The 16530-nt window shown below is 44.9% G+C and overlaps 1 protein-coding gene across 2 annotated transcripts in view; it reads left to right on the top strand.

The window, feature by feature from the left end:
• MGMT (O-6-methylguanine-DNA methyltransferase) overlaps positions 1 to 14096 on the top strand; it is a 158815-nt gene extending 144719 nt beyond the window's left edge. Inside the window, exons 7-9 of one of the 2 annotated variants that reach the window (XR_006168790.1) lie at positions 8486 to 8734; positions 11261 to 12394; positions 13433 to 14096. The gene's annotated coding sequence lies outside the window, so the exon portion shown is untranslated. Of the gene's footprint in view, positions 1 to 635; positions 736 to 2094; positions 2297 to 8485; positions 8735 to 11260; positions 12395 to 13432 lie in introns of those variants that run through there. The other variant, XR_006168791.1, reaches the window with a different exon arrangement.
• The last annotated feature ends 2434 nt before the right edge of the window (positions 14097 to 16530 follow it).

Genomic DNA, 16530 nt, shown 5'->3' with positions numbered 1-16530 from the left:
TTTGCTATTTTTGCAGTGCCCTCTTCTTGGCAAAGAAGAAATCTGATCTTTCTCAAGCATTCATTTTTTCCCCCCACGTTGCTGTTGCCGGAGGGGCAAGAAGGGCCATCCTTGGCTCCGGCACCACAGCTTCACCGTCCAGGCTGCATCCCCTTCACCCCTTATCGGCCCTCCCCGGGCTGATCCAGACCAGCCCCTGGCCCGTGTGAAGTAACAGGCAGCTGGCAGCATGGTGGGGCCAGGGCTGGACCCGGCGGCACCGGCGGGCGACAGCGGGGCGGTCTGGGCTCCATCAGCCTCACGCTGTGGCCAGCTCATCCATGCAGGGCTGGCCAGGAGCCTGGGCCTGGTAGCGGGGCCACGAGGTGAAAATTGACATGAGTGCGGCACGCTGGCAGCCCTTGTGATTGATGAAAGGATATTGTTAACGAGCCTTTAAAGTTTCTCGTTAATGGTTGCTCTTTTATTTTTTCCCCCATTGAAAAAAGCCAGAAGAAAAAAAAAAAAAAAAAAAAAAAATTCCACATGAGCAGTAATTAAGATCGATCTCATACAGTACGTTGAGTTATCAATTTTTAAAACCTCTTCAAGTGCCTTATTTAGTTATTTTAAACAGTGCTTTTCATTTGTTACAGCAGGCGGGCCTGGAACGTGGCAGCGAGGGCTGTGAGCACATAGGGCAGAATAGCAGCACCTGGTGTCCCTCATCCTCTGCTGATCAGCTCTAGGACTCAGGTTAGACATGGCAAATCTACCACTAGGGGTGGGAGCTGCAGGATTGAGGGCAATTCCTTGTAGAAATCTTGTGTCTTTGTTGAACGTTGGCCATGCTTGCCATTCGTTATGGGGCTGTGTTTGTTGTGCAGCACGGCACTGCCAATGGCTGGCCGTGGTTGTTTGGAAGTCAGAACACAGGCAGTGGGGTCTGTGAGGTTTTCTCACACAGATCTGAGGTTGGTAGTGAAAAACCATGGTGTTTCCATTCATCCTCAGTGTGATCATTTGAAAAATTACTGCGTTTATTTATTGAATTTGCTATCGCGGCTCAGCTTTTCTCAGAAGTTTGACAGATTATGGCCCATGGTTTTTACAATCTAAGACTCAAATATGATCCTTATTTCTGTTCTTCTTCTAAGCACGTTCCACATCTTTTAGAAAGTAGCATTACCGTGATACCTGAAATTTAATTTTAGGGAGTGATGGGCAAGCAGCACTCCTCCAGTATTTAACCACAACACATCTGTGGTACATTGAAATGCTTTCTTTGTAGTGCCCAACAAAAACATGTCCTTGTTCCTTCTCCAAGCAGCGTTTAATCCCAACACCACTTTTTAGTTACAGATAATCTTCTAAGGGGCTCAGGGCAGCACATCACCCATATGCAGGCCATGGCAATTTCTGTCAGGAGAGCTGCTGAGAGATATTTAGGAACGCACAGGCTATCTAGTGTGGCCCATGGTACTGAGCCATCACTGGTACATAGAGTTGGAGTGATGTGGGGATGACCATGGAGTTCTCCTGCCAGAATGATACATCAGCAGGGCTGGCCAAGCAGCTCTTTGCCCTCTTGCTGTGCCCTGGCACTGAGTCCTGGCTGTATTTCTCATCTTCTTCATGGCCAACGAGCCCAGGGCCTTGCCAGCCTCTCTGGATGGGTTTTGTTTTTTCAGCTGTATGCAAACATCATCCTTCCCAGTGTCCCAGCACACTCGTCATACACTTACCCACCGTTCACAAGGTGAAGGTGCAAGCACTTCTGAAAAAAAAGCTGTGCACAAAAGCGCTGCTTGTCCTTGCAGTGCGTGTCGGACACCAAAAATATCTGACAGAAACAGGGAGCAGCTGAGGGCAAATGGATCGGTGTCTGTTCATGCAGCAGCAGCATCCAGGTAGCAGCAGGAGGGTGCAAAGCTGGCACTGAAGGCACAGGGCAAGTAACAAAAGGTGAACAGGGAAATCCGCATACAGAGAATGAGCTCTGATGAGTTACATTCCACATAGCCGCCAACAAACCGGAAAGTAACGGCAAAAATTGAAACAGAACTGATGTGTTGCTCGTGAACATTGCTTCAATTGTAATGTATTTTGCGGCAGAGATTGTTCTGCAAATGCAGTGAAGTGCAAAAAGAAAGGCACTGAAGTTTGGACCTCTGAATATTGCTTGGGTTGGAGATCACCTCTGTAGCTGCGGGAGCATCACTGCAAGATGAAGAAATGTTCATACGCTCCAACAACTCCATCACATTTGTCCTCTAAAATGAGCAGACTGAAAACACCCCGAGTTCTAGCGGAAGGCACCATTTTGAGGAGCAGGACGTTGATTGAACGGCTGCTTGTCCCCAGCTCAGTCATCAGTCATCCCACACCGCCGTTCCCGATGACCAGCAAACTGTCTGCACCCTTCTGGTTGTCAAGAAAATTGTGACAAGGCAAATGTCGGATCATGTGGAGCCTTCTGAATTTTTTGACCCCTTCAATCTGTTTTCCAGCCTGCGTATGGCAAAGAAGCTGTGACAGACTAATTGCTTGTCTCTTTTCCCCGGGCTGAGGATAAAGACCAGGTACATCATCTGATTCTTTCATATTAGCAGCATCCTCTATTTCAGTCTTATGTCCTTATGTCAACCACTGCAGGATAGCTCTGGATAAGCTGCCTTTCTGCCACAGTTGGAGCAGAAGATGTTGAGGTCCAGCAGTGTTTTGTCCAGTGCAGTTCCTGCAGATCTGGTTTGGGCAATGAGGCTGTAGCATATGTAAGGTCTGTTTCACCTTCACCCAAACACAAAATATTTGTTTCAGCCTACATGTAACATTTTTAGGTAGAATGCCCTGTGTTGGAAATGAACCACATAACCATTGACCTTGATTTTACTAAACTGCCCCACTCTGTGACTGTTATCCTGGACAGCTGTTTTCCTGGGCATTCTTTTAAATTGTTTCTTGCCATTGGCAGTAAAACAATATGAGAATTGTGGAGTTAGATGGACTGTGTAAACTGCAGAGATGGATTTTTCAGTTTGGGAACTGTAGTGAAAAACTCTATGCAAATTCAGATTCCAGTCCTCTTTCCAGTGCTTTGTAGCTTATCGCATTTATTTTGAAGAATTGAAGAAGTTAATAGTGTTTGGTTCAAATGGAAATTGGATTATTTTTGGCTATTTGGAATTTGTTTATAAATGGCTTTTGTGATTTCCTTCAGATCTGGGAGAACCCTGGGGAAGAACCTGCAAAACTTTTCCAAATAATTACTGGAATTCAGTAAGTAGCCTGTTAAAGCACTCCAGTTAAAGTGCATTACAGCTCCGAAATGCTTGTGAAAATTGCAACATGTGATTGTTGCCAGTCAGGCTTAACTAGAGAGGAACTGAAATGTAGAGCCTTACATGCTGCTGGAGAGGCAGCAGTGATGGGTAAAGCTGGTTGGAAAGCTCAAATCCAGATTGTCCGTGGAAATCAAGTGAGGTTGTCTTCTGGGGATGTGTAATATCTGAGACTTGCTGTTTGTGCACTCCCCATTAGGCACTGTCGCAGTGGGGAACACCTTCCAATATTTGAAGGGAGTGTATAAACAGGAGGGGATGTGAGAACGGATAGTGATAGGACAAGGGGGAATGGTTTTAAACTGAGACAGGAGAGGTTTAGGTTGTATATTAAGAGGAAGTTTTTCACTCAGAGGGTGGTGAGGCACTGGCACAGGTTGCCCAAGGAGGCTGTGGATGCCCCATCCCTGCAGGCATTCAAGGCCAGGCTGGATGTGGCTCTGGGCAGCCTGGGCTGCTGGTTGGTGACCTGCACACAGCAGGGGGTTGGAACTGGATGAGCACTGTGCTCCTTTGCAACCCAGGCCATTCTATGATTCATGGGCAGGTCCCTTGCTGAAGTCCCACTAAAGGTCCCAAGGCACCAGCAGCACAGCCAGACGCTGCTGGAAATTGAGGCTTACGTCCTGATGTTCTGGTGAGCACAGCATTGCACAAACCTCCTGGATCACCAGGATGGTGGTGGTGGCCATCCTGGAGTGCGCCATGCAGCTCTGAATCTCAACCATGGTTGGAGGGCTTGGTGACACCAGGTGATGAGGTGGGAGCTGCCTTCACCTCCTGCCAAGAGGTTGCAGAGCGCTGGGTTCAAACAAAGCAGAACTTTCCTGTGCCATAGTCTAAATTATCCCCACACTGCATTATAGTTTAAGCATTAAAATTCAAGGTCTAAATACATAGTTTTAAATTGGAGTTGAGTTTATGCACGATACAAATGCAGATGTATCTTGCTGAGTACACAGCCCATAAAATATGTAGTGTAAGATCACTCATTTATTTAAAGACGCTTTTTACTTCAGATAGAAAATGACACAAATCTAAATATTACAATGCAAAGTAATGTGTAACTGTCTGTATGTTATAGCCTTAACACTATACTTCTGATGCAGAAGAGATATAAAAGCTGCACTTTAATTTCAAGCAAATTGATCCCAGATGTAAATGTTGTTTTGTTCCATGGAAGATAGTGCACAGGTAAAGCAAATATCATTGGTTTATAGTCCAACAGAGTGTTGCAACAGGATCCAGCTTCTTCTGCCTGGGCACTCATAAAAGCCTGGTGGCTGTGACAGAGGAGAATGCCTGAAAAGGATACCATAAAAAGAGATAGCTTTGCTTTTTATCCTTTAAGAGTACAGCCACCTGTGATCTAAGTAGCTGTTTTGAAGCCAGGAAAGCTTCTTGGTTTGTCAATTATCCTGCAGGCAAAATCTAAATTTGGCTTGTTTTCCATTTCTTTCCTTTCACATTTCCGCAGAAGTATTTTTCTCCCACTGTATTTGTGTTTGATGTAAAAATAAGAAAATAATAATATCAATAGATACATGTTTACTGACTCAGTGAGCCACTTCTTTCAAACTAAAAATAACAAAGGTACTTCTGCTTCACTTTGCTTGTAGGTACTCCAAAGTCAGTGGCACTTTGGGCAACATGTAAGCAGCATCTTGGCTTCTTTGCCATTCCCAGTGAAGAGAACAGTGAGGAAGGCCCAACATCCTGCTGTCACATCTCTTGTTCTGAACAAGAAGATTTTGAGTAAATAAACAGGACAACCTGTGTGCTGGAGCAGGAGACACCCCAGCACCACCAAGAACAGCGCCTGCCATTCTCCCAAAGCAAGAGAGGCTCTCTTAGCCCCATTATCTCTCCTTGTTCCAAAAGAAATTCCCACTCTCCCTTTCCTTCTATTCTATCCTTCTGGAAGCCAGCGGACTCTCAGCTGGGCTTTCTTGCTTTTACTTGCCTTTGCTTTTATGTGAGATCTGAGCGTGCAGTTAGGCTATGTTAACAACAGGTGTGATTTAGTTAAATTGGCAGAATATTGCGTTTGGATGCTTCTGAGTCAGCACGGTGTGAATTGGTATTTAACAGATTGAAGTCAGGCATTTGGGAGCTCCCCATCTTGATAGCTACATGCTACTGCTTCCTTCTGTATCGCTCTGGGTAAGTCAGTGTGTGAGCTGTGCTTTGGATGCCGAGTCGATCTCTCGAATGCAAAGAAAAAGTACTGTGGAGGTGTTACTGAGGGACAGGTATGAGGCAAAACTCTTGCACGTTTGCACAGCCAGTTGTGTTTTTATTTTTTTGTACACCATTTGGATTGATTGAATCTAGCACAGGTGTGATACAAGATGTGCACAAGCTTACGTAGCAACTTCTGCAGGTTTTCCAAAGTACGATGTGCTGACCAGACCTGAATTCCCTCACTCAGCCAATACCTGTCAGGAGCTCAACGTCAGATTATTCCAGCTTTTGATGCCTGTTTCTGGTTTTGGTTTTGGTTTTGAAGGAGTGGGATGGGGCCAGGAGTGGGGCTGAGCAGTGTGACAGAGCTGCTGGATGATAGCAGGGCACTTCCCTCAAACCTCAGGTTGTGAGAACTGACATTGCCATTCGAATTACTCCCATCGTTGACCGTTCCCTGGCGTGACACAGTGACAGTGATCCAGAAATTTAACTTGCTGTTGTCTCGCTCCAATTGTGAGGTTTGTGACACTCAGGATGGCTGCTGGGTGCAGCCGGGGCTTTGTGTGCGTGTGATTAATCGCAGGTTGAGCACAGGTCTTGGGTAGCTCTGTCAGCTCAGAATGGCTGTCCCTGCCACCCACCAGCTCCTTCTGATTCCTCAGCTCCCACTGTCTGAGCAAGGAGCCACCACTCCATTGAAGCCTCCTGGCATCTCCTCACTGCCTGAGATTTCTGTACGTTTCTGTCTCTTTAATTACAATGGGCAGATCATCTGTTCTTGACATGTGAGTACATGATGGTCACATTTTTCTGCTCCCTCCACTCCCCAGGGATGCCTTGTGGATTCGCTTTTCTCACAACTTGACTTTCATTGCAAGTTTCCTTTTTCTGTCCAATCTTTAAAGCAGGAGGTTTTTTCAGTTCAGAAAACAGGGCAGCAGATTTTGTGATTCAAGTGTTGGCCGTACGCAGGCTGAAACTGGATATAATTTTCTCCCAATTTTACTTCTGTATCACCTGGTAATTGTTGGTGGTTAATTCTGGTCCTTATCAAATCTCTGAGTTTGGATGAAGTTTTTATGAGATATTCTTCACAACGAGTTTTTTGGGAAGTTATTTTCACATCTTACACCTGCATGCCAGCATCTCTGTTATTTGAGTTGCCTTCTGCACGTGGTTGCTATTTGGCTTAAACTAAGCATTTGGAAGCAATGGGGAGCATCAGTCCTGTCCTGTGACCTCTGGATTTCAGCTTTTCTTCCTCCTTTTGGGCCTACAGCATCCCAGTAATCTGCAAAGGTTTACAAGCCCATGAAAGCTTCTTCAGTCTTCAGAAATGTCACGTAGTTACACTGCACCTTATGGTATGGAATCAGTTGGCCTTAGTTGAATCTTTCAGTAAACTTCTTTTAAATCTGACTTTGATTTTCCACCTGCAAAGAACCGCAACCATGTGTTGTGTTGGTGTTCGTTTTTGAAGATAAATCCATATTTTGAGAAATTGTCTAATCAAGATGGCTGAAATTGCAGCTTAGTTAAAGGTAGGAATGAGCTGCGTCCCAAACCAAACCTTTCTAACACGTTGCCATTCTAGCCCAAAGAAAGGAAACTGCAGAGGGAGCTTCCCAGGGTAGTGCTCCTTAGCAAGTCAGAGCTCCTGTGAAGGGAAAATAAGGGAGAATCTTTGTTATTTTCCTTGCCATTATTTGAAGTCCTCAGATAATTTATGCATGTTTGTTTCAAAGCATGCATAATCTTATGGCCATTAAGATGCGACTTTGATGTCCGCATTAAAGATAATGAGCTGACTCACAATATCATTTTGATACTAAGTATCTCTGCACACTGGCAGAAGGGTCATGTCAATAAAAGAGCTCTAAAACCAGAAAACAACACGAGAAATGGACACCAAGGGATTCAGATGCTCCACGTCCTGCACTGGACCTGCTTTGAACATTGTGATGAAGGCTGCAAGCACTCCAGTATCTCAATGGAGGAGACCTCTGGAAGCTGCTGGGCTGCATCCATGTGGCACACAGTGCCCACCAGAATTATAGTGCCACTGGAAGTACAAATGTTGGGTGCTCCTTACTCTTGTACAAGCATTTGTGGGCACTACGTGACCCTGCTTAGGAGCTCCTGGTTGTCTCAAGGGGCTTCTACACAAAACAGAACTGCTAAAAACAGTACATTGTCATCCAGGAGATGATAATGAAGTTTGTGCCCAAAGCTGCCAAGGAAAAAGTGAAAAACAACCAGATAATGGAATGGAAATGTAAAGGTTGAATGTGATGGACTCTTTGCAGTTAGTGTTACAGAGACTACATGGGCTTTTGATTAAAAATATACAACAAACAACCAGTTCAGTAAATACTAAGCTAATTCTAGAGTTTTGAGGAGCTCCACTTGCTGTGGTGTGTGACCAAACAGCTTTGAATCTCCCACAGTCTGGCTGGAGAGGGAAGCGGGTGCATCAGTTTGGGGTTGAAGGAGATAAGCTGTAAAAGCAGTGGCTTTCATTAAGATGAATCACAGTCAAAATAACAGCACAGTACTTGGATATAACTGTGAATAGAGGATTAACTGCACAATGCTGCCATTTTTTGAATTCTGAGCATCTCAGAATTTGTTTTGTGTTTGTTTGTGATGCCAGCAATAAAAATGATGTTTGGCTGCTAAGCGAGCAAGTGTGCTGGGAAAGGTCCTTATAGTGCTAGGAATCTGCTTGTCAGCAGGTGACGGTTTTAGGGAGGGAGAGGGGAGAAAGATTCTCTTATTTTATTTTTAAGGGCTTAAATGTAATGCTGGGAACTCAATTCAAATTTTATTTCATACCCAAACTCTTATCTCTGTGATTGTGAGCGTGCATGTGCAGAAGAAAAAGAAAAACAATGAAAGAAAAAGTAAAAAAAAGAAAAGATGCAGGCCATGCAACCTTGCAGGGAGGTTATTTACAGAGGATCTCTGCCTTTTGTCAGATCTGTGGCTAATGGTGTGCTTCCAGAAGAAGACGTACTGTGTGCAGCAGAAGAGGAAGAGTCCTGCGTGTGTGCGTATGAGCTGATGGCAGCGAGACAAGAAGGGCTGTGGCAGAAAAGGCTGTGGAACAAAACCCACAACAATCTAATCATGATCTCTGCTGGTCAGTGAGATCTGTGTGAGAAGACGTTGCATAAAGCAGACACATCCAGGAAATAATGCCCGTCCAGTGCGGCCAGATGGAGAGGGTATGTCCTGACAAGGCATTTGTTTTAATAAATGTTCAATTAAAATCATTTCTGTGGTGCGAGCGTGGTCCAGAAGTAGTATGGGAATTAATAAGATTGCTGATAGAAATAAACATAATTGTGCACTAGTTAAGAATGATGGTTATAAAAAACAAATCTTCAACGTTTCCTATAGGAGTATTTTGCCTATTTGTGAAGCAGAAAATACTCATTCAAGCTAGACTGTAAAATGATGGCTTTAAAGTTCTAGCTTTTTTTTTACACAAAAAATAACAGCATGTGCTCCTCCTGTGCCCATCAGCAGTGTGTGGGTTTATATACATACCGTTAACAGAGGAAAAACTCCAGTAGGAACTTTTATCTGTAGTTTAACATATACACCATCTAATCAAAAGTTTATGATAGGAGAAATCTCAGATGAACAGAGGAAGATGTTTCCAGTTTATACCTCAATACAACCCCGTTTATGTGAGAATTTGTGCGTACGTGAGTCCCATATGAAGTGAGCAGAGCTTTGTAAGTGGGTGAAATTTTGTCTGTGCTTAAGTGTTGCCTTAGATGCAGTCCAAACAGATGCTTAGCAGTGGGTTTTATTTCATTAGCTATGGCTTGGTCTTTGTTGCTGTTTGTTTTGGGTTGTTATCATATCATAGAACGGCCCGGGTTGCACAGGAGCACAGTGCTCATCCAGCTCCAACCCCCTGCTGTGTGCAGGTCACCAACCAGCAGCCCAGGCTGCCCAGAGCCACATCCAGCCTGGCCTTGGATGCCTGCAGGGATGGGGCATCCACAGCCTCCTTGGGCACAATTCCACTTGCCTCATAGGTTCAGGGTTCAGTATGGGGTGGCATTGTGCCTGCAGCCCTCCCGCTTCCATCCAGCACTGGGGCAGGGAGGCACGTGTCAATAAACACAAGTTGCACGTGTCAGTGGCAGCGATGAATCTGACACTTAGAACGCCTGGAAATGCCAGAGCTGAAAAGGTTAAGTTCACAATTTGTTTTTTAAACAAGAGATTCGGCGTTTGTGACTTTTTTTATTTTTTTGAGGTGTTTAGTTTACTCCAGTAATTAGAGCTGAATGGTAACCTCAGGTACTCTTTTCATATTTTGAATTTTATTTCTGCATGAATCCAAGTGTGTCTGTTTAATGCACACAAATTCTTCTTCAGTGTGGTTGTCGGGTTTGGTGTGCCTGCTGCTCCAGCTCTTTCTTAAATGTGCTCACCCAGGATGGGCATTCCAGGGTCTTTGCTGGGGCTTTCGTCAGCCTGGACTCAGTGCAGGTCTCCCTGCCCACAGCAGGGCTTGGAGCTGGATGGGCTTTGAGGTTCCTTCTAACCCAGACTTCTCTGTGATTCTGTGAAAACCTGAGGCTCCTGCCCAGGGTCCATCTGGGGAGCCCTGCAAAGCCCTCTGATCCCAGCCCCCAGCACTGCTCCTGGCCACAGCTGGAGGTCTGCTTCCTGCAGATTGCTAGTGCCCAATCCACCCAATTCTCCCCCAGAAAATCTCCCAGGTGCCCAAAGCACCTGCAGCCATGGTGTTAGCTGTCAAGGCAGCAGCAGAAGCATTAGCTTTTGAGCATCTTTAACTGCATGATATTTTTGACCATTCCACCTGGCAACCTAGCTGGCAGCAAACCCTTCTGAAGAAGACCAACTTAGGCAGCAAATATCTGATGCTTTCCTAAATGGTCTTTTGAGAATTACCTTAATATCTGTATTATCAGGTAAAATATTAACAAGTTTTGCTATTTTCTCCTGTTGCTCCTAGGCAGACCTTAGCTAAGTGTTAAAGCCAGTGCATCTTCCCATTGCTTTCAGAATGAAGAGAGAGAAAGAAATAAACAAACCCCTCTCCACCCCCCCCAAAAAAAAGAAAGAAAATTACTGAGGGCTGGTAATTTAGTACTAGAAAGTTAATTCAGGAGACCTCTAACCTTTAAACTGCCACGTGACTATTGATTTTCAATATCGCCGGGGTCCATGCCACCCTAAGCGTGTAGTTCAGCAGATTCAGAACAGTTTGTCCCTTATCAGCTGGGTCCCCAAGTATTTGTGTATTAAGACAACAAATGCTGGTGGCTCGCGGTGCGTCACATGGCAGCCAGGCAGACGTGCTGGGCTCCTAATGCAGCAGGGCCTGTGGTGAGCACAGCCCAGCCCTGAGGCTCCCTCTGCTCCCAGTGCTGGGTGGAAGGGAGGGAGATGGGGGATCCCAGCAACGCTGGGGTGGAGCTGGGCACGGCCAGTGGGGGCACGGGGTTGGCAGGAAACATGGCTTTTGTGCCAAAGCATTGATGCCTGGCATAATTATTTTATTGTTGCTATTATGCGTATTATTACGCTGTATCATTATCACATCTGTGTTGTGTGTTATATTGTGTTATATTTTTATGTTACGCTTATGTCATGTTGTGTTACGTTGTGTCATGTCGTATCGTATCCTGTCCTAACCTATCCTATTCTGTTTCACTCCATTCTGTTCTATTGCAAGGTTTCTAAACCTTCTGTTTCCCCCCAAGGAACAAACGAGGATGGAAGCATGGGTAATGCTCCAAGACGCTCTGGAGTCCCGATGTGCCATGTGCCTGGATTATGCAGTAATACCAGGACATGCTACTTTAAACACCTTCCTCCTTTTGTAATCACCAATTAGTGCAATCAGCAGCGGTGCCCTGATGAGCTGCGGGCCACACGTGTGGCACAGCAACCTTCCTGGCACGGATGAAGATGTACTTTAACCCACACACCTAAAGCTCCAGGCGTGCCCCCTCCCAGTGGCATGGATTATGGAAAATGTTACATCCCGAAGAGGGAAATGTCATTGCTTTAAATACCAGCATTAACAGTTGGTAAAAGTTCTTTTTCACTGAGGAAGAAAAATGAAACAATGGGAAAAAATGGAGAAATATATCGGATTGCAAAAAGAAAAATCATTTTTGTGTTAATTTGACCGAGAAGGGGCTTCACTCCCCAACGTCAGTGGCTTACAAGCGAGCGTGTCTCATGCTGGACTTTTTACTGGAACGGTGAAATATATAATGAAATTCAACAAGGAAACTGGAAAAACAGCCAAATTGGTGCAGCAAAGTGGTTAATAGGATCATTAGCCTACTCGCTGTATTTTTTTGGACATTGTGTGCCTGTACCGTAGTCCTCGAGAGCAGATTGCAGGAACAGGCTGACAGTTACCCGCTAACTCAGCAGTGCTGGGTGCAAACTGCCATCTTCCTGTGGATTTACAGCTGCCACTTCTGCTACTTCAATTAGTTCTATAGCACACAGATGTTGCTTAAATGTTGCTGCTAATGATACTGCAATAAGCGTAAGATTCATGCCATATTTTGAGGCACGTAAATTTCTCAAGTGGCACAATTAAAGTGGAAATATTAGGTGGGGAGAACTTGGCAGTCTCTCGAACTTGGAAAGCGCACCCGCTATGCAATAATGGGTCAAAAATTCATTCAAGTTTTACTGCTGTTCAGAGTTTTAAAAGACTTTTCACAGTTGAATGCAAAGTAGTAAAAAGCAGAGTATTAGGAAATGAGAATGCTGTTCTGTTATTCAGACATGACTTTTAATTTCAAATTGAAATCACATGCCTACCTTCCTCTGCCATCGCCGTGCAGTGCTGCAATCGAAAGAGGAGCTTGGAAGTAAGAGGAATAAATGAAAAGTTTTCATTAATAACGATTTAATTGCTCCGGCTGCGTGGAGGTTCGGCACGTCGGTTGTGTTAGCAAAAAAAAAAAAAAATTGTTTCCCAAATCACACACAGAGACAGCATCAATCATTTCTGAAGCCAGATGTAGCCTCCAAACTGCAGCCTGACAACACATCTCATGTTTGTGCAGCCACCAAGCAATTATTCTTTCCATTATATCTCCCAATGACAGATCTCCAAACCCAGGGCTGTAAAAATTAGAGTTTGGGCTTACACAGTTGTGTCAGGTCTTAAAAAAAAAAATAAGAAAACTTATCATGGCTGCAGTGTTTATGAGCTTGTCAAAGTACATGTACATAATTTTCATCAAAATTTCTTTTACCTCATTTCCAATCCTTCAGGATTAGATTTATCAGCAGCTCATTCGGCGCAGCGCTGTGCCCGAGCGCTTTCCCATGTGAGAGCAGGACCTGAGGACAGCCTCTTGTTTTGTCCGTGTTTGTGAAGCCTGCCAGCATTGCTTCACCTCAGACGTTGTTCCTCGCCTCGTGCTCAGGTTGTTTGCAAGGCCTGCCATGGGATGCCCAACACATTTTTTAAGATGGTTTTAAGCCCCATCTCTTTTGGAGAGTGAGGAAACGTGCGTCACTACGAATGCGTTTTGATGGGAAAGAAGTGGCGGCGGCAGCAGCACTAAATGGGGAGGTAAACCCCAAGAAAGGCAGCTGGAAACAATGATTATTTCAATTTAATTTTTCTTTATTTGTAGCAGGAAAAGATTAGCAGGCGAGCACTGATTTTAAAACTTCCAGTATATGCAGTACTTAAGGTCTGAAGTTGCATGTGTAGAGAAGCAATCAGTGACAAAATAAGGGCACGTCAGGCAGGCAGGCATTGTTCCCTATATCTAAATTACTTCTTTTCTCCCAGTGTACCCAAACGTTTCCATTTCTCTGCATGGCTCCATCCCGCTCCTGTTCTGGATTATTTAGCAGCAGATCTCACTGATGCCAGCTTTTCTTATTGCAAGGAAGGAGGACAGCACGTTCCAGCCAACCTGGGAGCAATGCAAGGGGATGCGTGTCATGCTGGCAGTGATGGAGAGAGGAGCATTGCTGCTGGATCTGCTTTGTGCTGCACAGACACACACCATCTTCCTCATCCCCCGTTGCAAAGATGACATGTCACAGAGGAGGAGGTGCCGGGTGGGGACACACCAGCAGGAAGGGCTTGAAAGATATTTGGCAAAATGTATTTATCATTATTTCCCCATCCTCCTGTTGTCCTGCATCACAGCCCACAGTCCTCACACATGAGGGCGTGGTGTCAATGGGTTGATTGTTCCCTGGCTGACCTGTTGGCACAGAAAATTGTTTGATTTGTAATAATTATTTCGTGTTGAGCTGGATTTACTGTGCAACTACTGTTTCTATGAATGGCCTTGATGCCAGGGTCAAATAGAGTTGATCACTGATTGTGACTGTTTACACTTTTAATACCAGGAATTTGGCTCAGGCTGACGTGAATTATTGGTATGTGCCAACAATGCACGACTTTTCATGGTAACATTTTTAAAAATTACCTTAATTCTACAAACTGATATTTCTTTGCAATTTATCAGATGTAGTTTGTTCAACAGGAGGGCGATTCTGGGCTTCACCATGCAATAATGTAACTGGAATTTAATTTCTGCAAATGGGATTTCTTTTAAAATTAAAACCTGGTTTTGAAGGAGAAAAAAAATTAAAAATGAACAAAACTTTTAATGTCAGTTTCAGAAATAAGGCCAAAAAGGTCTCTGTTTCATATTCATGGAAGCAGAGTCAACATGTGATGCTAATTCTACGGGGTTTCCAAAAATGAGTGCTCTTTCCATGTATAATTTACTGTTTCTGTGATTCATCAAAGCTTTTTGTCCCCCAGCACACGAGTGGTCACCTGTGGTTTATGCAGCAGAGGACTCAGTAGGTCCAAACCGGAGTGGAGCAGAGCAGCTTTGCTCCGAGTCGAACCCACCAACACCTTGCCTAAGTTGATCCCAGATCTGTGACTTGATGCATGGCAAAGTTGTCTTGGGATTATGGATTTACTCAGCAATATTTCTGGGGGGAGAAAAAAAAGATCCAATCTGTGTGGTTCCCATGACAACCAGCAGGTACCCAGTGTGTGCCCTGCAATGCAGGGACCGGCACCCGTTGCCCCCTGGGATCGTGGGGCTCCCCAAACCATGGGAGCAATGCTGGAGCTCCATCCATCCTGATTTCAGCTGCTCACTTCTCATTTCAGACGTACCCTCTGTAATCTGCTAGGATATGTAGGCCAATCTTGTTTCCCCCCACACACACTCCAGCCTATGTCCTCTTTCTATTTAGGAATTAATTATGATGCTATCTCGTATAACTCATTAGTATCAATTAATTCTTTGCCTTTCATGATTTTATATAGCTAAATTAGATTGCCACTTAGGAGCCTGATAATCAGTTTTGGACTCATTTAGACATTGCTTTTTCCCCTCTCCACCCAGTTTTGTGGAGCACTGCGATGCGGGGCTGGGCTGTTGGGGGCACCTCTGCCTCCTCGCTCCACCTGCTTGGCAGCGTGAATGCATCCTTCTGAATTTTAACAGCCCTCACTATTTATTTAGGAGCTGTGTTGGATGGTATTCGTGCTTTGTCAGAACAGAGATCCCTCCTTCCAGCAGTTGGCCAAGCCATTGAGTTCCCTTCCCGTAAGCTCTCTGTGGGGACTGGTAGAAGCACCTGGGGATGTGTGCGTTCTCCTTGTTCATTTTGGTGGGATGCTCCTTGTGAAATCGCAGCCTTGCTGGCATCTGCACGGCTGTGTTTAACTGCTTCACTGCTCACTGGCATGCTGCATCCATTCGGGGGAAAAAAGCCGTAATATGATTGAATATATCTGGCAGGACCTGATATTCCCACTCATTTTGACTCCGATCCAGCAGCAGCAAAGGCAATTAAATAACAAGTTTTCTCCGGCAAAATGAGTTGCAAAATGCCCCCAGCTGCATGCTGCAGGAAATACACCTTGGCTTTGCTGATTGCCAGCATGCCTGCACCTGTCCCTGACTGAGGAGGTCCTGTGCAGCAAGGCTGCTCCCCAGTTGGGCTGTGTGAGGTGGCACAAACACCAGGTTTGCACTGCTGGCAGTGTGTGGCCATCACTGGCTCACTGCAGCACAGTACGTTCCTGGTGCTTCACAGTCTGCCACATCAGAGCCCGGGCTCGGCCCTTCATCACAAATGCAGACTTGGATCCTGTAAACGTGAGTTTACAGGAGATGTATAAATGGAGTTTAAATGAGATGTCCAAATGTTGCTTGAAAACAAAATTCCAGGAGGTCAGCTCATGTGAAAATGGACCCTGAGACAGAACTGCTGACCCTAAAATGTCACAGGCCTAACCCTAACCCTAACCACACAGCTACCAAAGGGCAACGCTGCATTAAAGATGGAGCGAAGAGCAAAGGAAGCAGCATTGAATGAGGTGCTGTTAGCTGCACTACATGTGTGTGTACACTGGGAAAAAGGATGCTGATGGGTGGCTTTTCCATCACCAGGTATTGGGTAAGTATTACTGACAGAAGTATCCAGAAGGTCTCAGGAAAAGGTTTTGTCTGAAATCGCTGTCCTGCGTTGCTTTTTCCTATGGCAATGCTGGGAGAGCCCAGGCTCCTTCCCAAGGCCTGCACCCATCATTTTTTTCCAAATATGCATGTCTTCTGGCTGTTCAGTCTGCTGACCTGGGTTACTTTAACTATTTCCTCTTGTGTAGGCAGTTCTATTTAATGTTCAGGTTATATGCTTTGTATTTCTGTGTCTATGAAATGGCTGGATGTTGCATTTCCCGTAGTATTCCATGCGTTGTCAAGTTCTCTTCTAAACAACCTATGTGTTTAGAGTTAATATGTTCATAGAGCTACTAAGCAAAGGAAATGGTATTATCTGCATTCAAAATGCTGAATGGGTGGTTTGTGGTCACCACGTCCTTCAAGATGCTAAAACTGGCAGATCTTATCCTTTCAAATCTATTTTTTATTCATGGACAGGGAGAGGAAAACACATTTTCTGCTCTTCCAGCTCCCAATCGGGTTTTCAGTTTCAAGTGAAT

The sequence above is a fragment of the Centrocercus urophasianus genome, unplaced genomic scaffold (genome assembly GCF_019232065.1).
Source record: "Centrocercus urophasianus isolate 14NV4802_14NV808 unplaced genomic scaffold, USGS_Curo_1.0 seq_17, whole genome shotgun sequence".
Lineage (NCBI taxonomy): Eukaryota > Metazoa > Chordata > Aves > Galliformes > Phasianidae > Centrocercus > Centrocercus urophasianus.
Note: the sequence above shows the minus strand (reverse complement) of the source record. Positions and strands in the feature narration are given on the sequence as shown.